Here is a 26,413-nt window from a genome sequence, read left to right as displayed (position 1 = left end):
TAGCTGTCCTAATTTCCTAAGGCACCTGGAATGTGCCCCTCCATTTCCATGAGCTCTCTGGTGCCCAGCATGCCAGCTCTGCTGTGCTTCATTCACCTGCAGGAGGGAGTCCATGTGGACAGTGGTGGTGACTTCAGTGAGACCTGTTCTCTTCCATCCAGACCCCGTGGGGCACCAGGCTGCCCTTCACATTGTGCCACTCCTTCTGTGGCTCTGCCTGGCACGAGTGAGAGAATGCTCCAAACACACTGCTTGGACGTGAGACCATCCAGGTGCTCCGGCTCCAGCTATATGAGTCACCACTTTGGGACCCTCAGTTGGGACAGCTCCTGAAGCACAGTTTGCCAAGGCAGAGGTGAGGTGACCGCACATATTCCTAGATGGCCACCCTCACGCTGCATCAGCACCACGGCCAGAAGTCCCCTCAGTAAACTCTCGAGTGAAGCCTGGACACTGGACATGCATTTTATGAAGAAGCTGTGTGACTTGCTCCATCAGGCCTGGGGTGGAGTGGGATCCGTGCCGGGGAAGTGCCAATGGATCTCACTGTGTTCTGACCTCATGTGGGGCCAACTCTGCTGGCGCATGGAACGACCTTGACATTGCCAGTCAGAGGCAGCGACTCCCGTGAAGGCACCCTTAGAATGCTCTGGTTTTCCTGTGAGCTCTCCAAGGCGAGCCACTTCCCCTCACTCCCAGCCTGTGCCCCTCGGGGCCAAACCTCAACACAAGGGTGCTCAGGACCTCGCTCCTGCCTGTGCCTTGAGGGTCACATTCACTAAGAGTCAGCTGTGACTTTCCCAGAGCCCTTCCCACCCATCACCCTGCTCATAAGTGGTACGATTAAACACTAAGTAACTGAATCCTCCACATTAACACAGTGCAAGTTATTGATGTGGGGAGCATTCTTTTTGCATGCTTTGTGAAGGTTTTATAAAGACATCACTTGGATATTCTTCTGCCTGTGACTGTAAGTTGAACAGCATCTGCTGGGTGACTGACTACACTTGGGGTGCTGTGCAAAGATCTTCATAATCACTAGACTTTATAAAAACAAAGGAAACCAGAGGTAGAAGTTGTGGGTGCCGATTGCCTCCAGTGCGGGAACTCTTCTTTAAGGGCAGTCAGCCTCTGACCCCAGAGGAAGATTAGTGCCTGGATGAATACAGCTTTAACTGTCTGAAGCGGGTTTAAAGCTTGCATAATTGACTTCTTTTGCTAAGGAGGCACACATCCACGCCTGCTGGACAGCGGGAGGGCTTGTGCTGGGCTCTGGACTCCTGGATTGTCTTGGAGCCCCATCGTCATGGACCCTCTTCCCTCTTCTGCTCCTGGGCTGAGCCCCTCCTAAGCCCAAGCCCGCATGCCTTGACCTATTTCATCAGAGTCATTTTCCTGGCAATTAAATGCACATTCTTCACCATGAAAGGTCAGGAGACATCAAGGGCTTCCTGGCACAGTAACTGACAGGGATTTGTGGAGAAGATCTGCGCACACACATCACGGTCGAGTCGCCGGGTCTGAGGCAACGCAGGGATGACAGAGGCAAAGTACAGATGCTAAAGGTAACTGCTTTCCAACACTGCTGGAACAGCGCGTGTCTAATTAAGGTGGTCTGCGGATTCAACATGAGGTAAGCTGCGGAAAGGGGGAAACTAGGTCAATCTGAGATCCGCGATTGGTGTCTAATGGCACAATCATAAAAATAATTTGAATGATTCACATTTGAATGACTTTAATACAAGAGTTTTCAGATAATGTGAAATCTGCCACACAAAGTGACGATAACAGGGCAGCCGCCTGGACGTGGGCGTGACATTGGAGCTTGTGCGCTGTGCCAGGAGCCGTGCTGAGGTTGCCGTACAGGGTCCTTACTTCACCAGCGTGTTCCAGGACTGCAATGTCACTTGTGACTGAATTGATGAGAAGGTGCAGCAGGGCTCCTCTAGGTGCTGACAATGATGGGTCTGGGTGCTCATGAGTCAGTCCTGGTTCTCTCTGACCCAGTGGGACCGGAACCTGGCCATGTGCGGTGGCCTTGACAAGGGCTGTCCCACTCTCCGGGGCTCGGGCTCCTCACACATAAACCCTGGCTCTGCCAGGGGCACTGAGGAGTGGACGCTACCATAGAGACCCAGGGCTTTGCAGCCAGGGTCAGCACTAAAACATGGGACCTGGCATGGGGTGTCTCATGCTGTGATCACCTTTTCACTCCAGGAGGTAAAGGGTGAAGAAAGAAAACTGAAATTAAGAAAATTTCAAGGAAAAACAGTGTGAAAGAAAAGAAAAAAACCCTCTTAAAAATGGGGGATAAAACTCAAGGTCCATCAGGTGATTCCACATAGCTTCCTCGATGGGACTTGGTGCTAATTCATCTCTAAGGGACAGTGTGTGCACCCACATTCCAGGCAGGTGACAGATACCATCTGCACCACAGAGTGCAGGTCCTGCACAGGGTGGACACCCGCCTTCTTGTGACCAGGTTCTGGGGACTTCCTCACACGTAAGAAACCTAGACCACGCCCAGGCCATTCTGAAACGACCCTGAACCCACGAGCTACGACAACTTAAAACTCATTCTGACGGATCAAGTCAAATTGAGTTATTAACTCGTCTGGTTGAGTCATACTCAAACGGCGCAGGCTGCTTGCAAGTGGGGTGTGCCGGATGGAGGTTGCCTGAGTGCCCCCCAGGAAGGTGGCCCGGGAGGCCCAGGGGCTCAGGGCTTGAATCTGGGACTGCAGACACAGCTGGCTGCCGATGAGACCAACTCTCAGGAGTTTTCTCTCAGTCGGGTCCCATAGAAAGGGCTATGTTGACACTTGGTGGCTTCACAGGAGAGACACCCAGACCCAGAGTGGGATCGTTTTCAGTGATAAACCTGGAGCTCTTCGGCTTCTATTCTCCATGGGAATTTAATTTTCACATGCAGTGTACCCCAAGCAGAAAGAAAGAGAGTCCAGTTCTTGGGATACTAGAAGCAACATTTTCCTGGAACCAGAAAGCCGGAGTCCGAGCCTCGGGGAGACCAGCCTGCTGCTCTCCTGTGTGCTCAGCTCCCTGGGCGCTTCCTGGATCCTGCACAGGGCACCCTCACCCTCGCATACTGGTCCCAGGCCCTAATCCCATGGACTTTTACTTCCCTGGTGGACATGTCCAGCACTGGGGGGAGGGGCAAGGCCACTGATGGGTGTACACCTGGGGATTACTGGGGACCCTAGGGAGCAAGAGCCGTGGGAGAGACCCCAGTGTCAATGGAGGACGTTTGTGCAAGGAAGGGGCCGCGTGGGTTTGCTCCGCCTTCCTGCAGCCTGCGTATCTGCCCTTGGGGAATGGTCTGCTGGCTGTGGTGGAGGAGTGTGGAAGTTTGGGTGACGGGGAGTGACTTAAGAGATGCTATAAGCTTTGACACCTCCATCCAGATGACTGATCCGTGACTGTTCCCAGGAACTGTGTGGTCATGCGTTCCAGCCACACAAAAGGGTGTCAGACAGCCCACCGACTGACAAGTGGGAGGACAGGGGAGGACCGGGGTCCACTGTGCCTCTGCAGAGCAGCTGGTGGCAGTCCTATCTGCAAATGCACTGAGAAGTCCCAGGGGGAGCACTGCTGTCTCTCCCCCAAGAGTGGCTTTTCCAGTCTCAGTCCAACCAGAGGGGAAGAGAGTGCTGGGTTGGGCCCCTCTCCCGCTGCAGGGGCTCCAGGGGTGTCTGGGGCAGAGAGCTCAGCCTTCAGGGTCTGACCACCGTTTTACCTCTGGATGGGCAGCCAAGAAGCCTGTCCTTCCCCTGGTGTTGCTGATGGACAGGGAGGGCTGCCCACTGAGCGTCTTCCTTGGCCCTTAGATTTCCCCAGAGTTGCTTTGGGGACTGCCTGGTAGCAGCGCATTTCAGAGTATCGGATGCAGTGGGTCAGGTAGCCCTGGCTTAGGCCTTGGGAGGCTCACAGCCAAAGTGAGGCCCTGGGCCTCCTCACAGATTCATGAACATTTACATTTTGGAGGGTTTGTTTTCTAGAATTTTCTCATTTCCTAGATCCACAGAGCTAATATCTCCCATCACTTTTCCTGAGCAGTGGCAGCCAGGGAGGGCGTGAGTGGCCAAGCCCATTCCTCTGTGATCTCCATGGTTCCCTGGGCCTCTCGTGTTCGTGGCCTGCACACGTGAAGAGCTGGACCTAGGTTTTAAGCCCGGTGCCCACACAGGCTCCCAGACACCGAGGCCAAAAGACGCATGGCTCTACTCAGCCCCAGATGACTCAGTCAACAGGTACTGCCGCAGTCCGGCTGCAGCAAAATACCCGGGGGGTGACGAGCAACTTGTGTAGATTGATCCAGCAGGAGTGGGAGCCGTTTATTGTAGGACAGGAGGGGTACATATACATTCCACCCAGCTTATCTAATTAACATAAACTAGATACAGCAGTCAACCCATCAGGAATCTCCACACTTCATGGCTCGCTGGCGTTACTCCACAAACCACTCCCTCTGCAAAATGCCAGGCGCCATCCCGACTTGTTTACAGACCCTAACAAGGCACCCAACCTGACATGCTGGCATTGATCAAGAATTTACTTTATCACTTACATTTCTTAAGAATTTATCAGGTCCGTGGAAAGCAGGGTCGGGATTTTTTGAGAAACATTTTCTTTGGATTTCTGACATCTGAGACACCTGGTGCGGGGAGCTGGGCCAGGAGAGGCGGGATGCAGTGCAGACCAGGTCCCAGCCTCCTGTGGCCCCACAGTGCTCTGGAGCGCCAGGTGTGCTTCAGAGCTCCCGCCACACCAGGTGACAGTGCTGGGCTCCCCTGCCTCAGGCAGCCAGCAGGGGCTGACCAGGAGGGTGGGGTGGGGTCTCCCTTCTCAGGACTTCCCACTCACCTCATCTGGGCAAAGAGACCAGAGGAAAGTCCTCAAAGAGAAGCTCAGGTGGCAGCAGGTGAGTTTAAGCACTAGAGGCCAGGAGTGGGCTCTCCTCTCCACAGACTTGGAAAGAAACGAATGATTGACTGAATGAATGGGTGAATCAACAGCGTTTTGAGCAAAATCATGATTTCATTCAGGGCAACTTCAACCACTGTTCTGCAGCTTTAAAGTTTAAGGATTCGTCTCATTGAGGACTGTGGTTTCACCCAGGAAAGCCATCGATTTATGTGGTTGATAAATCTTAGTTGATAAATGGACGTTTCTCATGCTATAGAAAGTGTTGGTGATTGTGTCAAGAAGATGAGAAATGGTTTTTTTTAAACTTTTCAAAATGAGATTGACAGTATCATACTCATAAATAAACATATTTTTTTTTGTTTCTTTGACCACAAAAATGTATTAAAAACCCCCACACAACGGTATGAAAACTGTCCATGCATCACACTGACACTTCCGGGTGTCCCACTCCCTGTAAAGGGGGACTTGTGTTACAGGGTTTGCCTCCTAGCCAACTGTCTAGGGCTCAGCGCAACTGATCTCAGTTGAGAAAAACCACGTCAGTGGAGAGGGCCCGGCCGGGGACAGACGGCCAGGGCGTCCCCCAGACAGAGGGCACGGTGTTGACCCTGAGGGGCTGTGTGAGAGGGGTCCTGTGGAGAGGACAAGGGGTCTGGGGACGAAGAAGTGGGACCCTGCCCTCCGCTGACTCCTCCGTCCACCTCCACTGCCCGCACGTCCTGGGCAGCCGAGGCTCCTCCAGCATGCGGAAGGACAGTTGCTGCGAGGGCCACGCCTGCCCCGATCTTGGGGCTCTGTCTTTCAGCTCTGTTCTGAAACAGAGACAGACGTTTGTCTCTTAGAAGTGATTCTCTGAATGTCCTCTGAAGCAAGACTCATAAACATGAAAAGATCTAGTGGATCATATTTTTAAGAAAAATCCAATGTCCAAATGTTGACACTTTTAGGAAAAAAAAGTGGTTGTGTTCCCACCCACCTTAGATTCTTTTGTGAAAAAGTGTGCTATAGATACATGTACACAGAAGCAAACACACGCTCAGCACCACCAGCAGGTGTCCTGAGCTGAAGGGACACACTGGGCCAAGAGCTGCCCGGGAGCTGTGCCCAGAGTTTGCCTGTGCTGACCATTTCCCCAGCTGACCCAGCTGAGAAGGGAGAGACACAAATCCGGAACATCCGTGGAGGATGGCGTGAAACAAAATGGGGCCCGAGTGTCCCCTACCGGCCTGGGACGGGACCATCTCCTGATGACCCTTTTTAAATTATAAGGTCAGGAAGAAACCACTTCATTTTCCTTGGGAGAGAAACAACATCTTGTGCTGCCCTCCTCTAAATACACAGGATGACCTGGGCCCAGGACAGAGACGCCAGAAAACACTGAGCCCCTCTAGTGTGGCCTCAAATGGTCACTCGGAGACCTCCTGGGAGAGCCCTGGGGTCAGGGTGGTGGCCATCAGCAAGGGCCCAGCACGTCCTTCATCTGCCAGTACAGTTGCTCAGGGGGCTGGATGGCCTCTGTGGCTGCTCACGTGGGCACTTCCAGAAGGACTCTGGGATCCTGCAATACGGGACAGGTCTTCAGGTTGACAGCAACGTCCCGACCCTTACAGCTCTCTGGGCAGCAAACTGCAGACTGAATCCACTCGGTGAGCACCTGTGTAGAACCTGCAGCTCAAGCCACTTTTTAAAGGGCTGGTGAGCGTGGAGGGTGATGGCCTTGGGCACTGGCAATGTGTGATCCAGTTATTCAGCCCTGGGCAGCTCGACCTCAGCTTGAGGCATCTGTGCCATGAAGTGGGGACCCCACCGGGAGCCAGTTGTGGGACTGTCCGTGCCTGAGGCCCCCTGGCACCCCGGCTCTGGTGCACGTGAGGGGGGAACATGGGGTTACTCCTCCCGCTCAGTCCCTTGCTCTTCTCCAGGTGATTTCCATCCATTTCTTCCTCATTTTTTTTGCCTCATGGTCACAGAATGGCAGCTGCCGCCTCCTCAGCTTCACCTCCATGCTGCAGTCAGGACAAGGAGGGAGCGGAAGGGAGCACATTGGTCATTAAGGCCCTCCTGTTGACGTCTGCTCTGTTCCACTGGCCCTGCAAACCTGGGCCCTGAAGCCGCACCATGACCTCTCACTTCACGTCTCTGCCACATCTCACCCTGCACAGAGAGCCCTGGCCTTCTGCATGGACGCCAGGCCCCGGGCCCGCTCAGTCCCACTTTCCACCCATGCAGCCTTGAGTGGCAGGTTCTCAAGCTGAGGGGATGTGACCTACTGGCATCCGCAGTGTCCCTGTGTGGAGTGGGCAGAGGCGGCAGGCTGCAGGGACAGGAGTGGCGGGGTGCCCAGTGTCCAGGGGGTTCTTAGCACAGCTGCTTCCTGTGGATGCTGCTCTGCTTCCTCATGGTCAAGTGCACAGCAGCCTCGCGGAGCCTGAGGTGTTTTCTGATGTCAGCAATTAACATTTTTAAGCTTTTTTAAAAAAGAAGAATTTGATGCTATTATGTGGAATAAATTGTCTTGTGTAAACAGTTGCTATGCATTTAAACTTATTCTAATGAATTAAAAGCATTTCCCCTCTCTTCTAAAACAGAAGCACTGAAAATCCCGGGGATGACACGAGGTGCCTCCCAGGCTCACACAGTGAGATGGGGCTTCTCTGTCCCTGGAAAAATGAACCTCCCAAACTTTTCAGGGGTGTCTTGGAGCACGATGTCTGAGCACAGTGGGATCCTCCGCCTCCCACACTTAAGCCCGACCCTGAAAGGGAAGGGAGATGACATTTGTCTGCCCCTGGGCAGGCCTGTCCTGAAGATGAGGTGTGGCATTTGACAGCCTCATTAGCATCTGGCTCTGGCTCCTCTCCCGGGCTCCATATTTAGGAGACACACCTCTTGTCTAGGTTGGCCATAGCTGGTCTTTACTTAGGACCCAACAGATCCAACCACCAGCTGTCCTCTGGCACCTGCCATCACATCAGAGGGAGTTAAAACTAGAAGTTGCTCTTGAAGGAACTTTGGGTGAGCCGTACAGGTCACAATGGGTGGTGGGAAAGGTTCCGGGTGCAGAGGGTGAAGCCCTGCTCTTGAGAGTGGGAGAAACAGTTGGGACGTAGCTGTTCTCAGTTTGTGCGGGTCTGGTGCTGGGCTGTGGGGGTGGAGGGCTGTGCCCTTGGCATGAGGGGCCCTGGGGCAGGCTCCCATTCTGCCACTGTCTTGCTAGGGACCAGGGGATCCAAAACTCTCTGTTCTTGGCTTTTCTCACTCAAAAGTGAGATGAGACTGCAGTCTCCGGACATCTCTGACATTTCCAGGGTGGGATTCTGCAGTGAATTTTCCAGCCAGTTGGTTCCAGTTTCCACACCCAAGTGGATGTTCTGTGAAACGTTGTTTAATTTTGGAGACTGTAGAGTGCCGGGTGCCGGTGTCACCCGTGTTGCCATCTAGTGTCGGATGGCATGGCTGTCCTGTTATGCTCTTGGAGCCCCGGGTAGCCTTTGAATCAGGCTAAATGACATTCACCAACCCTGCACAAGGAGCCGGACACGGGTCCAGTGCTCAGGTGTGCTGCCTGATTTAAGGCTCAGGACAAGACTGTGCTGAGGAGAGTATCTGCAGAGGACTCCTGGGTCACATAAGCCCAGGACGCCGAGTGCTGAGTCAAACCCTGCCCCCGAAGGCTGACTTGCTCATCAACTCACACTTGATGCTTCGGGTGAGAGGCGTTTCTCGGGGTGGGGGAAACTGAAAGGCATGCCTGGAGGTCCAGGGGGCTGGAGCAGTCTTGCAGAGACTGGAGAACCTGCATCTCGGGGATTTTCTTCTACCCCACTGCTGACCTGTGGCCTCTCCTGACAGTGCTATCCAGCCCAGAGCTGATGGGAAGAGGGGATGCGACACATTGAAGACTGGTTTGGGTGTCAAGTGTGAAATTTTTATTTTTATTTATTTTTGTTTTCTTTGCAGGACCAGGGGGAGGAACCCAGGGCCTTGACATGCTGGGCCTCCACCACTGAGCTGCACTCCAGCCTTGCAATGTCAAGTTCAAAGCTGTTAACAGTCTAGCCAAAAAGCCCCGTTCTCTTAAAATGGCCTTTTCTGAAAATAAGCACCCACCAAAAGAAGGTGGGGGTGTTCTTCTATTCTGACTTGCACTATATCTGGAGACATTTCCTGTGAAAACTCCAACTTTTCTTGATTTGGAGCTGACGGTTGATGTCTCTGCTCTGTTAGCAGGAACTCCCAGCTCCAGGCTCTAGCAGCTGCCAGACCCAGTTGTCCCTTCTCGGTGCAGATCAGAATTGCTTCAGGACCCTCTTACACTTTTGGATTCAAGCTCCAGAAAAATAATTGGAGATGATTCTTCTGAGAGGGCTGCCTCTCTGTCTGTGCAGCTGGCAGGCTGCCGCCCGCCGAACGTCATCTCAGCTGTGCCTGGGGCGCGTGGGCATGGGGCTCCTCTACACTGAGACGCCTCCTGCAGCTTGAGAAATATGTACACAGACCTCCATGGAACACACAATGAGCAACTTTCAAGTGAAAGAGGTCCCCGAGCTTGGTACCTCGAGACACTGGGTGGGCACCACCTCCGCCCAGCTCCGATGTCTCCCAGCCCTGACGGTCCTTCTTCTCTTTGCCTCTGCATTCGCATAGCCTGGATGTGCGGCGGCAAATCCCAGCCTTCTCTCTGAGCCTGGCTTCCCTCATCTAGCAGGTCTCAAGGGTCTGGCCACGTTGCAGCACGTCTCGGGGTGTCTGTGATTTGTCAGGTTCCTATCTTCAATTTTCCGTCATCTCCAGAGTTGTCACTTAGGAGAAAAAGAAGCCAGGCGGCCTGCCCTCCCCTGCGTCCTGGCTGAGGCCAGGGCAGTCCCAGCCGTTGGGAGCCTGTGGGAACAAGGTCCACAGGGTGGCCCTGAGGTGCTGGGCTCCCTGCTGCAGGGTTCTTGTCCAGGAAAAAGCAGGTTGAAATGCTCTCTCTGGTCTGAGGTGAGCCGTGCAGATTGTTGCAGGCCAAGCCTTTGGTGGGGGCGATCACCACAGGAACTGGAGGTCACGCTGAGGGAGGAGCCCCTCCCACCCCCCGCAAATGGCTGGAGGCTCCCTCAGGCCCAGCCTGGAGTGGGGACTGGGGTCACCCAGGCAGAGTTCCAGGGTGGTGGGGTGGGGTGGAGGAGACCTCTCCCCTGCCAAGCCACCCTCCCCTTGCCGGCTGACCCTTCCCCACGGTACGAGTTCTGAACCCAGCAAAGTTGCTCACTCAGTGGTTTAAGTGAGATCCCTCTGTCCTCCCACCGCCTGGGGACGGGAAGTCAGTGCCCGGGACGGCACTCTCTCTGGAGAAGGACGCATCCCAGAATCTCCCACGGCTTGTGTGTGTCCCCTCCTTGCACCTTCTCATTGTCTTCTGTGTGCCCATATCTGCCTGTGTGTCCAGATGTCCCCTTCCTAAGGACACCAGTCTTCCTGGTCTGGGGCCGCCCCAACACTCTCATCTTAGCTTCCAAGCGTCGACAAAAACACCAGAAGGTATCATGTTTGCAGCACCCTGGGTAGGAGCTCAGCATCCTTTGGGGGGTGCAGTTCAGCCCCCTGCACTGCTGCCTGTCTCGAGGGCCTGGGGTGGAGAGTGGAGGGATGTGGCTGGAGAAGAAGGTACAGCCGTGAGATTGGCTCCCAAGACAGATGCAGTGTCCTGAGGAGACAGTTCTCATTTCTGTCCTCCCCAGGGGAGACAGCTCTATCGGTGAAGCAGAAAAAGTCAGAGTTTTCTTAATGCATGGGACCTCTCCACTGGTGGGGAGCAGGTGCACACATTCAGGAGACTAGGTCCAAGGCCTGCCACCCCTCGTCTGTTCTCATGGAGGGAGGTTCTGTCCAGATGCAGGCTGCAGTGTGGCCATGCAAGACTGGAGATTCATGGTTCACCTTCCATGGAGCTGTGTAGACAGTGTGCCCTCCAGGGAGCGGGTCCAGTCCAGGAAGGGTCAGAGACTGCACACAGGTGGGGGCATCCAGCTGGCACCTCCCCCAGGGGCACCATCCAACCTGGTCATCTGGGAGTGCGATTAACATCACGCATGTCCGAGATGAGTTTTGACTGGGGAAACAGTGGGTTGTAATCAGGGTGATTACATTAGCTTTCATTGATGGCATCAGTTGGGTTCAGGACTGTAGGGAGTAGTGGAAGTACTTGAAAGGTCTCTACGAAGGTAAGGGTCCAGCAGAGCCTAAGAATGCAGGCCATGCTTGGCTCCCGACTCCACGTGTCCTTCCCCTGGGGTTCTGGCTGCCTAATGGGGAGACAGCACCAGGCAGGATTCCCAGGGAACAGAACAGCAGGAGTCACATAGAGGCAGACTCATTTTAACTATCGGGCTCACAGGGTCTTTGGACTGGCAAGTCTGGAACTGGCGAGGCAGGCTGCAGTCTGAGGTCCAGAAGCCAAGTGGCTTCCTCAGTGGCAGCTCCAGGGCAGAACTGCTGCTCCTTGAGGACCCTCAGTCTTGGCTCTCAAGCCTTCCTCTGACTGAGCAAAGCTCCCCAGAGCACACAGGGCAACGGGTCTGCTTTGCCCAGAGTCTACTGACTTACCTGTTAACCACATCAGAAATGCACCTTCACAGCAAGGTCAAGGCTGGAGCCAGCCCAGTGTTAACGTGTAAAATGAACCCTCCCGGTGAGCTCACCTGCCCAGGACTGTCATGGTGCAGTCATAAATAGCACCCAGCACTCTCGAGAAGGTGCAGTTTGGAGGGTGGAGACTCGCCCCACTTTAAGGGAAAGCCTGGGGCTCATTGAGCCTACAGACAGCTTGTAGGAACTCTATACCTGCTTGTTAACAGGCGTATTTAATGGGTTTCACAGAGGTAGCCTAATTGACTCTAATATTTGCTTTCATTATAACCACATTATGAGGTCAGGGGAATTAGATGGGTAACCCTCACCCACCTAAAGTTTTCCATGATGAGAGCTAATGACTGAAAAGAGCCTATGTGTTGAGCCTGGCACCCTGGCAGGGGCCAGCTGGCCGTGGCCAGGCCCTGGGGCGTGTCCTGTGGCTGTTGTTCTACTGGGGACCCCCGATCACTGGCGTCTCCAGGGACTTGAGTGACATCAGGTGGTCTCCCAGCAGCCTCCAGGTGGGGCGTGGGAACGATGCCGCAGCGGTCTGTGGGTGTGACAGTGGAGGATGGTTTTCTTTCTGAAGCCAAAGTCTCGTTCGCTGGTTTTCTTTGTCCAAATCTTCAAACAGGAACACTTGGCCTAAATTGAAGTTTCGCAAAGAGAGAAACAAAGTTCTCCGCATCAAAATGAAGCAGCAACTTGTGAACAGTGCAGCCGCTGGGCCTTAGACCTGGCCCAGCAGAGCAGGGGGTCAGCCAGGGTCAGATGCCCCCTGCCCCAGCCCTGGGCTGACCCTCTCAGGGTTCTGGGGTGGGCTGCGTGAGCAGGGATGTTGGCTCTAGGTCATAAAATATGGCATGCTCCTGCCTGAGGGTCACTTCCGGGGACACAGTGGCGCATCCCTAGAACACTCACACAGTCCTCCCTACCTGAGCACTTGCTGAGGCCTCCCGCCAACATCCAGGTATGGAGCCCTTCTGGAAGAGATCCCAAAGTGTGGGTCGAGATCCAGCTGCAAGTGGACACAGGAGAGACCCTGAACCAGAGCGAGTGGCCAAGCCACTCTGGACCCGACCCTCAGAAGCTGAGTGGGCAGCTGTGCTTGTTGCTCCCAGCTGTTCCCCTGGGGTCAGACTGTTGCACACACTGATAGAGGGAGGGGCAGCAGAGGCAGTGTTGGGCATCCTCGAAGCTGAGGCCCCTGGGTGGACGCCTGGGGTGCACCACGAGAACCTGAACATCCCCTCATCTGTGTGCAGGGCCTCTGGATCCTCTTCACATCCCCCAGAGTGAGCCTGCGGCAGGTCAGACAGGGCCTGTCACTTGGCGGTCCCCAAGCCCCACTGGCTGACATCTCACTGGCACTCAGTGATCGTCACCGGGGCCTCCTGATCTCGTTCCCTTCCACCTTCCTCCCTCCTCTCTGCTCAAGCCGCCTGGGCACCTTGCTCTCACTGACCAAGCCAGGGATGCCCTTGGTTGGAAGGTTTGGTTCTTCCCCTCCAGATTCCCCCAAGACTACCCCCCGAGGCAGCTCCTCCTGCTGGGTGCCCCCAGCTGCTCTACCCCAAGAAGGCACGTGTCTGTAAAGCCCAGGACCCCAGCCCCCTGCTCACAGTCTTAGGCTGGACGCCTCGATGGCGTGTGGTGGGCCTCAGTCAATATCTGCCACAGTATTTCACATTGAGGGGAAAGCCGCAGGACAGGCAGATCCCTCCCACCCCATCCGCACTGCAGGGCATCGAACGCACCCTGACCCAGGTGTCCCTTCCTTCAGGGGCACAGCGACAGAAATGTACAGGGCCATCAAGGCCACAGACCAGAATTCTCACTCTGTCCTTTACAGAGAAGTCCCCAGTCCCTGCTGTGGCACACAGGACAGAGCTACCTAGGAGTCTGGAGGAGCCAGCCCATAACCCCATAACCCGAGGGACCGTGTGCCGAGTCTGCACCAGTGGGCTGGGGATGTGACTTAACCATGCCCTAACCGGACTTGAGCTCCCACGGTCACCGGTGACATCCGCTGTCCTGCCACGTCATTGCAGAACCCACGGCTGGAGACCCAGTGGCTCCCAGACCCACACAGTCATGCACACTCCCTCTGCTCCCAGATACCCACGGCGAGAAAGAGCCCCCGCCGTTTAGGCTTTGCAAACAGATGATCCTGATCAATCTTAGTGAGAATCACATTCCTTGATTAATGGGTCTTTGAACCTTTATCCCTTTCTTACTGGGATGGAACTTTGCCTTTGACATGGATGGCAGTCTCAGAACTCTCCCGTTAGTGGTGACTTCTGTGAAGACTTGAATGCGTGTACTTCATATCTGATGGGAGAACTGAGATTTCCACAGTTCCTAAAAACAAAAGCTGACAGGAATTGTGGGCTCCTGCATCCTGCTTCACCCAGCACACGTGCGGCTCCCATTTCAGAGCTGGGCCTTCCCCTAGCACGGCTCCTCTCACTGCACAAAAGGGGCTTCTCCGGGGTTTGGCAGGAGAGCTGAGCAGGCTGCAATCATCTATACAGAGTTGAAACTGCCTTACACAACGAACAAGAACAAATTAATATCAAAGGCAAGGGCATGAAAGACCATTAAAAACAAAATTACGACCCTTGCTGTGGCCAGGGCACGCAGGGCGTGGGAAGGGGAAGAACTCCCTGGAGGCTGAGCCTCTGCCAAAAGGCCCCAGCAGGACCCGGTGCCCCTGCTCTGCTCTGGGTGTGTATTTGCTTGAGGCCCACCATGTTTGTGCTGTCCTTTGATCTTTAAGGACAACATCTAGAAAAGGTGAGGATGTATTCCACGTCCTTGTCTTTCCAACTGCTCTTTCCCCCTTAGCCACAGCCTAAGGAGCGTCGCTCATGGCCTACGACTGTGCTCTTTCCTGAGTTCAGCGGACTGGCCCGACAGGCCTGCAGCACCCTCAGCCACGGCTCTCAGCGTTTCCTACTGCCCTGCTAGGCCTGGGCCTCACTCCCTCAAGAGCACGTCCTGGCACCTACTACCTGCCAGACTCTGGAGACCCGTCAAGGAGTCTGCCCTACGGGAGGGAGAAGGTGATAAGTCACAGAAAAGGTACAACAGACCAAGGCTGGGAAAGCAGGGAAGAGGAGCAGGAGAAGGCGCCTCAGCTCGGGCTGGCCAGGGAGGGCCCTGAGAGGACTTCCACCCGAGACCTGAAAGCCCTGCAGGAAGGCCCTGCTGAGGGAGTGGCCATGGTGCAGGCCCGGGCCCCCTGTGCCTCGCCTGCTCAGGAAGAGCCAGGAGGCCGGGTGCAGCCTGCAGGACCACAGCCCACAGGGAGCGGGCCAGCGTCCACCAGGCTCACGAGCTGCCCTCCAGAGCCTTCCCTGGGGCTGACCCTTCCTGGGATCACACCTGCCTGTCCCCAGCGTGCTCAGCCCAGCCGGGGAGCACTCTTCTCCACCCTCCCCTCCACCCCAGGGCTTTTCAGGACTGTGTAAGGACTTGTTGTCACTGAAAGTGTGAATAAGCGTGTGCCCAAAATGAAGGGAAAGTGACTCCTGCTATTTGACAATAAGCATGTCATACACCTGCAAGGGACCAGAGCTTGCGATCCAGAGGCTGGCGACCATAGGTGGACCAAAGAGAGGACTGGACGGCCCTGCCGGGTGGCCAGGAGGAAGAGCACAGTGCCGAAGGGACAGAGCACACTGGCGGGCACGAGAAGGCTCCCGCAGAAGGTGCAGGCCGCCCATGGAGGACTCCCAGGGTGCTGGTGTGGGTGCTCCATGTTGGGTGATGCCCAGCCCAGGTGTGCAGAGAAGACCCCAGCAGGGAGCCTGGGAACCTTCCTCCAGACACCTGGACAGAGGGAAGAGCGCCACAAAGGAGGGGCCAGGACCAGAGGGACGTCTCCTTCAGTCCTGGACTGCGGCTCCCAGTGTGCTTTGGCCATTAACAAGTGACCAATGACCATGAGCCAAGGACTTTGGTCTGGTGGTCTCAAGGAAAACTGAACTCTATGCTGAAAACCTTTCACTTCCACAAGGTCCCAGGTGGGTCCAGTGGGTAAATAAGGTCATTTCTGTGGTCATTCTCAGGTTGTCACCAGACCACCCAGGTTCCTTGGGTCAGCATCCATCGAAGGGTTCAGTACCGACTGGAAGACCCTCCTGTGGGGATTATTGAAAACTTGAATCTTTCTGTACTTCAACAGAGAGATTTTAGAAGTTCATAGCTGGCATCTGGGATTAGTATGGTTTACGCCAAGAACTCGAAGGCACCATAAATGTGGGGGGAAGAAGAGAAACAAAGTCGTTTCTTATTGTAAAATATTTGCACAATAATGAAGAAGAAAAGTTTAATGTCATTGACCTATGTTTACAGTTTAAGAAGCTGGAAAAAAATAAATTCAAATTTAGTGAAGAAAAAGGAAACTAAGAGCAGATGTTAATGAGATAGCAAACAAAAAATAGAAAAACGTCAAAAGTTATTTGAAAATATTAATAAAACATATAATCTCCTGGTAAGATTTGAAAGAGGGAGCAGAGCCATACACCCTAGAGACATTTCAAGTTTAAATGATAGTGATGATCTTCCAGTATTTCCAGGGTACACCAAGTCCCCTCTCCCACGGCAATCAATTTCACAGTGTGGATGAAATGCAACAAGTCTGAGAAAACTCAGCTTACCTGGACTGACTCACCAGGAGATGGAAGACACGCGTAGTCCCGTGCTCTGTGTTATTAGAGAACTCAGCTTGGGGAAAAGAAGACTTCTCACAGAGAACATTCCAGAGCCTCATTATCCCATTGGAAGATCACATGAAGAGCTGAAAGAAGAAATTGTACCACCTCTTTCACAAATGCTCCAGACATATGGAAGAGACATGCTGCCCAGCTTTTTTGTATAAAGCTAACTATACCCTGATAACAAACTGTGAGCAATATTTTTTAAAAATAAATAATTTTCTTCAAGAAACCAGACCCCCAGATCCTGAGTGGAAGATAGCAACTTCATCCAGCAACACAGATGATGCTTTGGCAGGATTTCCCAGGGCAGCAAGGTCGGTTGGTGCTGGGAAGCCAGGGATTGCTGTCAGCCAGCGAGGGTGGGCTCTGCCCCCAGTGCCATGGCTGTGGAGCAGTGGACGAAGCCTGCAGCCAGCCTAGCAGCAAGGATCTGCAGGAAACCTGTGAGGGTGAAGAGTGACCAAGGGCAGGGGATGGGGCTGGCAGGTGGTCCCTGGAAGTCTCCGCTGAATGTGGCAGGCCCTGTGGTCTGTTCTCATGTTCCACTCTCCTGGGGGGGTCTGCAGCCTGTCCTTTGGCTGGCCAGCCCGTCCTGGCTCCTCTACTCAGAGACGGCTGTGAAGATCTGGAGGCTGGGCAGGCCTATCCCCAGCTGCTCTTCTGCCCGTGTGCTGGGGACAGGCCATTCCACTGGTGGAGTCGCTGGTTAATGCAACTTGCTGTTGCCGACCGCACGTCTTTGGAATTGGATATTACACATTCCTTTTGCCAAGATCGCCTGATAACACTCAAAATACCTGTTAAATTAGAAACAAAGTCCTTTAAAGTATGTTTGCATTTTCTCAATAAGTAAGTGCTTTCCCAAGCTATTATTTATCTAATTCCTGGAGGATCTCTGTAGGGGCGTGTGTGTGTAAATGTGTGTGTGGGTCCATGGCTGTCATGAAGATGGAATGTTTCCTCTCATAGAAACAACACTCTCACATGCTAAGCCAACAGACGAGTGGGCTTTTCTGTGGAGCTGAAACAAGAACAGGGAGGACCTGGCTTCCGTGCTACCTGGAGGGGTGTTCAGAGCCCCGGGTCCCACTGGGTCAGGGAGCCCTGTCTATCCGGTGTCCATCCCTCTTAAAGCCAGGTAGCTGGGAATGGTCTCGACCAGCGCAGGACCTGGGAGCACAGCCAGAGCTCCTGAGTATGGGAAGCTGGACGGGGAAGCAGGTGCCCAAAGCGGGGAACAGGGGTGGGGCAGGCTCCACCTGAGGCCAAGACAACCCTCCCGAGTCCCACTGGGAAGGAAGAGCACTGTGGAAAATCAGTGGGAAAGACCCCCAGTGTGAGGGCTACCCTCAGCAGGTCCAGGACTGACCTTAGGAACATTTTTAATGGTGCAGAGATGGCCCTGCCCAGGGCATGATGCTCAGTCCTGAAAGCACAGAGCACAGGAGAGAGAGTCCAGCAGGGTGACTGAGATGTGGGGTGTGGGTTTAAATGGGCACTCGGGTACCAGTAACGACTGTGAGCGTGAGAGGACCCTGCTTGGTAACCTGGCGTGGCCCATTAACACACCTGAAAAACATTGTGGATTCCGGTAGAAACGTGTCTCAGATGTGCTGCTTCAGTTCCTAGAGTCCCTGACTGTGTGTGGCTCATAAGTCACCTAAGAAGCCGAACAGCCACTTCTTCTAGAGATGCCCACCTGGGCCCAGATGCTGGGCATTCCTCTTTCAAAAACTAATGGCGAAAATCCAAGGCAGTGAAAAATAGAGCCAGGACCCAGGGAAGGTGTCCCCGGAGTGCTGGGAGGACAGTGAGCCTCTGAATGGGCCTGGATTAAAAGAGGTCCAGGGGACTCCTGTGTCCCCTCTGAGGAACTCCCCTGCCTTCCGGCAAGACCCTCTGTTGCCTGGCAGGACTGTGCTGGATCTGGAGGGAAGAGGGGGCCTCCACCGCACCCTCTTCCTGAGAAGGACCCTCAGGACTCGGAAGCGGTGTAGGGAGCTGCAGAGCGGGAGAGCTGGCACCGAGTGGGACCTCAGCACACCTGGTCTCCTGGCCCCGATCTCCCCTGGAGGGCGGCGGGGCTCCTTCCCCACCCAGCAGGGCTCTTCTCACTCCAAGAGGAAGCAGAACTGTGAGGGCAGGGATTGCCGCCATGAACCCAGACTGGGGGTCGGACCCCGCGAGAACTGATGGGGAACAGCCGTGGCTGGAAGAGCAGGTCAGCACGCGGAAGGCCTGAAGGTCAGGTGTGGGCCACCCAAGCCTCCGATTCCCTCGTTCTTCCCCAGCTGTGGCATTGGGGGCAGGAAGCAGGAAGGGGGACAGCCATGGTTCAGATGTAGGGGTCCCCGGAGGCTCACGTGTGGAACAGTCCTAGACAGTTCAGAGGGGAAGGGTCTGGGTTGTGGAGCCTCAGCCTCGTCAGGGCATCCACCCTGATATGGACAAGCTGGGAGGAGGCTGCGGGCAGGTAGGCTGTGGCTGGGGTCGCTGGGGCCTGCCTTGGGGGTCATATTCTGTACCTGGTGAGTCCCGCTGAGATTTCTCTGCTTCCTGAGCATCTCTCCTCCCCGACACCTTCTCCTCAGGCCATGGAGTCAGCCCTCTATAGACTGAGACTTCTGAGCCCAAATAACCTTTTTGTCCTCTAAAATTGTCCTTGTCAGGCCTGTTGGTCACGGCAGGCACAAGCTGACTGGAGCAAGACCTTTCTAGCAGCTCCTGGCTGTGCCTCCCCAGGTCCTGCCCTGGTCTAGACCATGCCCAGCTTGTGGCTCTAAGAGGGATGGACACCCGGACAGACAAGGCCCTGGACTTGCAGAGACCCCAGCAAGCCCTGCCTGCCGAGGGCTGTCCCTTGTATGCAGGGACACGTAGGAAACCCGAGGTGGAGCTATGGAAAGGGCAGGGATGAGACGGGGACAGAGAGGGCCGAGCTTGGCCTCCTGTACCTCCTGCTCACCTGGTGGAGCTACCACTGGGGACAAGGAGCAAGGACGAGGGCTGGAGGCCACAAGGCCTCTGATGGAGCTCACAGGGGGGGACCCTCAGGACGGTTTAAAAGCCACCGGGACCAGGAAGGTCAGTGCCAGCCTTAAACACAGCCAGGCTTCAGGCGAGACAGTGAGAGGAAGCCCCTCGCAGGGCAGGAGAAGGAGCAGAGATTCCCGGAGCACATAAGGCGGCTGACAGGAGCCTCTCACCAGGAGCAAGTCCTCCCCAGCCTGAGTCTCCACTGGACTCCTTCGATTCCTTCACTTTTTATCTGTCAGCTGAGTGTCCACCTGGCAGAGTGTCCCTGGGGTTTGTGGAATGGCATGCTGAGATGACCTGCGCCCAACTCCCCTTCTTCAGAGAGCATCTTTGTTCTGCTGCTCTGAAGACCTCTCTGAGGGTCCAATTCCTGATCTTAACACCTGGCTCTTCCCTCTGTCTTTCTGCCCCTGTCCACAAGTGGCTGCTCTGCGTCCTGGCTCTTCTGTGCGAAGTGAGCTGCTCTCCTTGCTGCTTGGAAGACTGTCTGTGGCTCTGGTCTCCAGCATCTTGCCCATGACCTGCCCAGGGTGCCCTTCTCCATGTTTACCAAGTGGGGTCCCCTGAGATTCGGGGACCTGACCACGAATGTGTCTCGGCATGTTGGGATGGGCTGGGGCTGCCGTTCCAGGCAACACATGTTTTCCCTCCTTGAACTCTCCTCCTCCTGGTGGAATTCCAACCACTGGTGTATTTGAGCCCTTTGACCTGATACACTCCTTAACTTCTTTCCATCTTTTCCCCTTTCTGTTCTTCAGGTTGAATATTTTGTACTGATTGTAAAAGGAAACAAATTCTGTGCTGTTTTGTAATTTCCATCCTACAGTGAAGCCCATGGAGGGATCTGAAAAGATTCTCCAGCTTTAAAACTTTGTTTATTTCCTGTAGTTTGTATTTCTCTGCTGATATCTACTATCTTTACATTCATTGTAAGCATATTGTCCTTTATATTCTCTAATAGTAGTAACGGCTGCTTTCAGCCCATGGCTGCTGACTGTGACATTGGGACCCTTCCTTGTCTGTCACCTTCTCTCTGGGGACAGCTCACACTTGTTCATTCTGGACATCCTGTGGAGCACACGCCGTAGATGAGCCAGACAGCGCCCACTCCTAGCAGGAGCTGCCCATGAGGCTGAGGCCTGTGGTGTCCAGGCAGAGTGTCCTGCCCTATGGGACTGCATGGGCAGCTCAGGCCACCTCCTGAAGTAGGCACCCCACACACCACACCTCATGCACCACACACAAAGCCTGCGTACCACACACCACACACGTACACATTGTGCAGGTACACACACACCACATGATACATCACCCCTCGCCACACACATGCTACAACACAGGCCACACACACACCAGCATGCCCCGATGCCCCCAGCTGCCACCGCTCACTTACACACACATACACACACGCACACACACACACATGCACACACACACGCGCACACACACGTGCACACACACGCACACACATGCACACACACACATGCACACACACATGCACACACACACGTGCACACACATACGCACACACACGCACCCCGGAGCACGCGGCTGCCTGTGAGGCCGTGTTCCGAGTGGCAGGGTCGTCACCATGGGCCTGCCTCCTGAGCTTTCCCCATGGACTACGAGGGCTTCCTGGAAGGACTGTCACAGGTGCTCCCCTGTGCAAACCTCAGCCGTTTTTCCTGTGTGTTGTCATCAGAAACCTCTTAGGAGCTTCTGGTCCTTGGCAACGCTGTGGGCTTGGCTGATTGAGGTGCTGAGTCAGTGTGACTTCAGCGGAGGGGGACGGGCAGGGGAAGTGCGTCCTGCGTCCTCCAGTGACCAGCGACGTGGAGGCAGAGTGGGATGAGTCCCCTCAGGGGGGTGTGCTTCCGAGGTGCGCAGCGTCCCAGCACCCTTCTCTCCCAGCCTGAAATGTGTGACATTTTACAGAAAGTGCCACTAATGCAGACTGAGATTTGGAGACATGGAGCTCATTTTACCCGTCCCCCACCCCAGTCCTTGGAAGATCCCTTCTCAGGCTCAATTTTAACTGCTCTATCTGGCAGCTCTAGAATTCACGTTTACGTGATGGAGAAGGAGAGTCTCTGTTACTTTCTGACCTGTTCACTGCAAGTTCAGTGAAGTCAGGAACAGTGTCTCCCAGGGAGCAGAAAGGCTCTGCCCACACCAAGGCCGACATTTACAGCATCAATCGGGCAGGGTTCCCCAATTGCCCTGCTCACAGCTCTCCTGACCCAGGCACACGGACAGCACAGGCTGCACAGTGTGGGGCCTGCCCGCAGGCCTGGGGTAGCCGCAGGGGCAGGGCTCTGCGGGCAGACAGCACCAGCTGGTCTGCACCCTGGGTTATCCAGCAATGGATCATAGGGCTAGGTGCCGGAACTGAAGGACAGGCACTGGCAGCAGGGACCCACCCAGTCCCTGCTGATGTCGGCAAAGTGCACACAGGTGGGTGCTGGCCAGCCACACCCGGTGGGGAGGGCTGTGCAGGTGTGCGCCCCAGGCAGCTCTCTCCAACGCCCTTCCTAGAACTCCCTGGGCTGTGAGAGTCACAGAGGCTTCACTGTTACAAGACGTCACCAGAAAACACGTCAGACTCCCCCGCTGCAGTTTATCTCTGTGCTGATCTGTATCCATAAATAAACTCTGCATTTCTGGGTGCTCGGCCCAGGGAGCTGCCCAGGGCCCAAACCCGGAGCATGTGCAGGCAGCAGAGGCCGCCCTGCCCTAGCCAGACGGCGCTTGCGCAGGACGTGGGACAGAGCCTCCGGGAGGCTGTGCTGCACCTCGCAGCAGGAGGACCTCACATTCCTGTAGCCGTGGGTTCAGCTCCCAGACGAGGGTCCAGGTGCTCATCTCAGCCACAGCGCTGGGGTCAGAAGGGACTTGGCCCCAATTATGAGAGCCCAGTGGCCTCGTCTGGGCTGCAGAAAGCTCTGGGAAGGGGAGTCACTCTCGGGGGTGTCTCCAAGGGAGAGGGCTATGGTCATCACCCTACCCAGCCCAGGACGGCCTCTTCTTCCCCAGGTGTTGAGGTACACGCAGGCCCCAGCTGGTCAGATCCCGCTGCTGCCTCCCTTCTCTGGGCTCCCTCCCACGTCCACCTACTAGCCATGCTGAGGACCTCAGCTCAGAGCCACCTCAACCCATCAGCCTCTCTCCCCCTCCACTGCCCCTCCTTGGTCCTGACCCCCACTCCTTGGGTACCTCCCAAGCCTCTCCTCATTTGGCCAGTAAGATGCCCCCACCACCTACAGGAGCAGGCAGGCTATCCCTGGGCCTACCCTGCACCACCAAGGCACCCATTCCTGGCCACACTGGGTGCGGCCTGGTCCTGCTGTGTCCTGTGGCCAGGCGGCAAGCAGGCTGCTCCCTGTGTGGAGATGTCTGCTCCCCTCCTCCTGGGCCTCTGACTCACTGTCAGATACGCTCAGTGCCCACAGCCCACGGGGCCCCCTGCCGGTCCCCACCTTGTCTGTGCCCCTCTCTGTTGCTGGGCAAGCTCCTGCCTGGGCAGCCTGGGCCCCTCCATTCCCCGCTCTGAGCTCCTAGGCAGAGGTTTCCATCCCACTCAGTTATCACCAAGTGAGGGAAGGAGGCCAGTCCTGGCCCAAGGGGACGAGACAGGAAGAGGGGACATCGTTTTCTTGTGGAAATGAACGGGAGAAAACGAGAGTCCAAGACTGGACTCAAGGAAGAGATCGGGGACAAGTTAGGCAAAGCTTGACCTTGAAAGATGGAGGGGATGTGTCTAAAGACTATCTGGGGCCCCAATGACACAGAGCCCTAACCCGTCACCTCCTGGAGACAGGACAGCTGACACTGCCCATGCCGCCCCGGGAGGGAAGGAGGCCAGGCAGGACCCTCGCTGGGCTGTGGGTGGGTGCTGTCCCCGAGTCCTGGCCGCTGGCAGAGCTCAGTGCTGTGCGGGTCCCCTTCTGACTCAGCCAGCATGTGTCCCCAGCTTCTGCCAGCTGCCTCTTTCTGTGCTTAGGTCCCTAAGCTCTGTCATCAAAGCCAGCAAAGGCTGGTTGAGTCCTACGGAGCTCCCCGAGGTGACCCTTCTCCTGGGCATTGGACTTTGCTGACACACGAGTTGGTTTGGTCAAATGTGACACAGAATCCGATAAGCCAGGACTGGAATAAGTAACAGAAACCAAACCAAGCACGTGCCCAATAGAGGAATTTCGTGTTCACCATAAATTTCTCCCCGACTCCACTTCCACATTTGAATATAAATGACAGGCTTTGTTATTTGAGGCTCCTCCTGAGCATTCTGCCTAGGAGCGAGAGTGCCCACCAAACAGTGCATTGGTGCTTGAGTGTGATTCAAACAGGACAGTATGAAATGGTTGAATATAAAAATTAAAATGTTTCACAATAAAACTCACAAATGGTAATATTTAAATGAAGGTGACGGTGACGGTAAGTGTTCATGAAACATGTAATACTTGAGCCTAAGGTGAGCCGAAGGTCAGAGGCAGCAGGGGGAGCCCGGGCGGAGCGGCTTCCAGAGGGCTCCCGAGCTCCGGCCGCGGGCTTGCCGACCCCTGCTCAGCGCCATTCTCTGGTGTCTCCTGCCCTTCTCTCCTCTGGGGAACGGGCTGGCTCCTGACACCTGCCTCCGCACCCCACTTCTCTTCTGATGGCACATTTTCCTTCTTCCACTTCTGTTTCCCACCCAACCTGGCTCCTCGGCACTCGGCACCCCGCCTCCGACCACAGCTGGAATGACCTGACAGCCACAGGAGAACGGCGATGCTCAGGACCCCTGGGAGCTCCACAGTCTGACCCCACACCAGAGAGCAGAGAGCTCCCGAGGGGCTGTGTGGCCTGTGCCCTCGGGGGTCCAGTGTAGCCCGGCTTTAGGTAGTTACACGCAGAGATCACGGTCAGAACTCCAACCACCTCCTGGTCTCCAGATCACAGGCTGGGATTCCACTGAGACCCCCATCAGTGGCATCTCAATTCTCTTTGCTGGACATTGACTGGCAGGTGCTCCCAGCAAGAAACTCAGGCAGTGAGGGGCTGAGTCCCTTATCGACCCTGAAGTGGGGAAGACGTGAGGTTGGAGGGTTAGGTGGTTTTCCCCGGGCACAGTCTACCAGGGACCCAGAATGGGGCGGAGTGTATGTGAGTGTACCTGATGGGTGGATGGAAGGTGGGTGAGCTGGTGGGTGTGTGGGTGGATGATGAATGGGCAGACGGGTGGGTAAATGGGTGATGGATAGGGGAATGAATGGATGGTGGGTTGGTGAGTAGAGGAGGATGGGTGGGTGGATGGATGAGCGATGGTGGGTGCGTCAATGCACAGAAGACTGATGGTGCGTCAAGGTCTACAGGATGAAGTCGGGTGGCCAGGCTTTGAGTCAGCCCACCCAATTTCTGGCTTTCTCTTTCCTTCCAAGCTCCTTGAGGGTGTCTGCAGAGCCCAAGTCTGTTCAGCACCATGACCTGCTTTCCTGAGCACCCTGGATGGGGGCACTGGGAATGCCACCGGGAACCACAGTGTTTTCCAAAAGTGGCCCGATGCCCAGTCCACTCTCGGTTCTTCCTGCTCTCGGGGCTGTCCTGGCCCTGCACAGCCCTAGGGGGAATCACTGGCCATCCCATGTGCAGCTCTCTGACTGGCAGCGATCGCTCTCTAGAGAAGCTGCGCCTCTCCCCCAAGATGTCCTGGAGATGGAGGAAGGCCAACCTCCCCAGGGCCATTCCTTGCCCTGCTTTGCAGGAGGTGACATGTAGGTCCCCCTTCCTGCCCATGGCTCTTCTGGGGTCATCTTGGCAGAACGTTAAGTGGTCCTCTGTGGGCAAAGACCCCAGTTCTCCAGACAAGTTGGTGGTTGGAATCATCTGGGCAGTTTTGCAGGTGATGTTCCCTGCGAAGGGACTTAGGGTCCACTCAGAGCAGGCTGGGCCCCACTGGCCATGTGGTTTCTCCCAACCTGCAAGAGAAAGCAAGTTCACCTGCTGGGTTCCTGGAGGCCCAGGAGCTGATTTGGGCACAGGCCTGTCATGTAGGAAGTGCCTTCGCGGGCTCGCTCTCTCGGGGGCTTAAGAGGCTGGTGGCTTCTTTGGGGAGTGAGGCCTGTGTCTCCCCAGAGGTGAGAAGGCAGAGTGTGCTGCTCTTGGTTGGCGCTGGTGTTTCCTCTGCCCCCGGGTCACACAGGTGCCCCCTCTGCTCCCTTCAGGTGGCACTGGAGCCCCCTCTGCTATTTGGGGAGTGAGGAGGAGTGGTGATCTTTGCCTTTGAGGTCTATACTATGAAGTGGGTGCAGACCCTGTCCTGCCTCCCCTGAAGGGGTTGGGGAAGTCTGGTTTTTATAAAAGAACTTCCGTAATACTAGAGAAAAACAGAATAGAAGTAATTATAAAAACCGCGGCCTGTGTCAGCACCGCTGGGCTCTGATGAGCCTTCTCTTGGCCTCTAGTGGCATGAGGTCTGGAGACCCACCCAGCCCTCAGCCCTGGGGGAGCACCCAGCTCTGCTGGAGGGTGGGATGCGTCTTACTCAGGTTTTCCCCTGCTCTGAGCAAAACTGGGCCAACAAGAACAATTTCAGAGGAGGAAAAGTTTATTTGGGGCTCATGGTTTCACAAGTCTTACTCTATACCAGCTCAATTACTCTGGCCTCGAGGTGAGGCAGGACATCATGGTGGAGGGCAGGGAGGAGGAAAGCAGCTCAGGACATGGCACCAGGAAGCAAAGAGAGCTCCACCCACCAAGGACAAAATGTAAGCCCCAAAGGCGTGCTCCGTGACCACTTCCTCCAGCCAGACCCTGCTGGCCTACAGTGACCACCCAGCTATTCCCTGTCCGGGGACGAATGACTGCTTAGGTAAAGCTCCTGGAGGCCAGTCGTTCCCCTCTAAGCCTCCTGCGTTGTGACGGGGCCCCTAAACCAGATAGGCTGCTCACCTGACCTCCTCATGCCCCTCGAGGGTCTCAGAATCTGACCTCGTCCCTCGAGCCTCTGTGTCCACCTGAGAGCCTTCCAGAAAGCCCCTTCCCATTCCAAACTCCTCATTCCCTCAGGGAAATGGCCCTTCTCCAGCTCACTCTTAGAACCAGACTCAAAGGCACCCTGA

Source organism: Urocitellus parryii, chromosome 1, assembly GCF_045843805.1.
Source record: "Urocitellus parryii isolate mUroPar1 chromosome 1, mUroPar1.hap1, whole genome shotgun sequence".
In the NCBI taxonomy this organism is placed as follows: Eukaryota; Metazoa; Chordata; class Mammalia; order Rodentia; family Sciuridae; genus Urocitellus; species Urocitellus parryii.
This window is presented reverse-complemented; position numbering follows the sequence as displayed.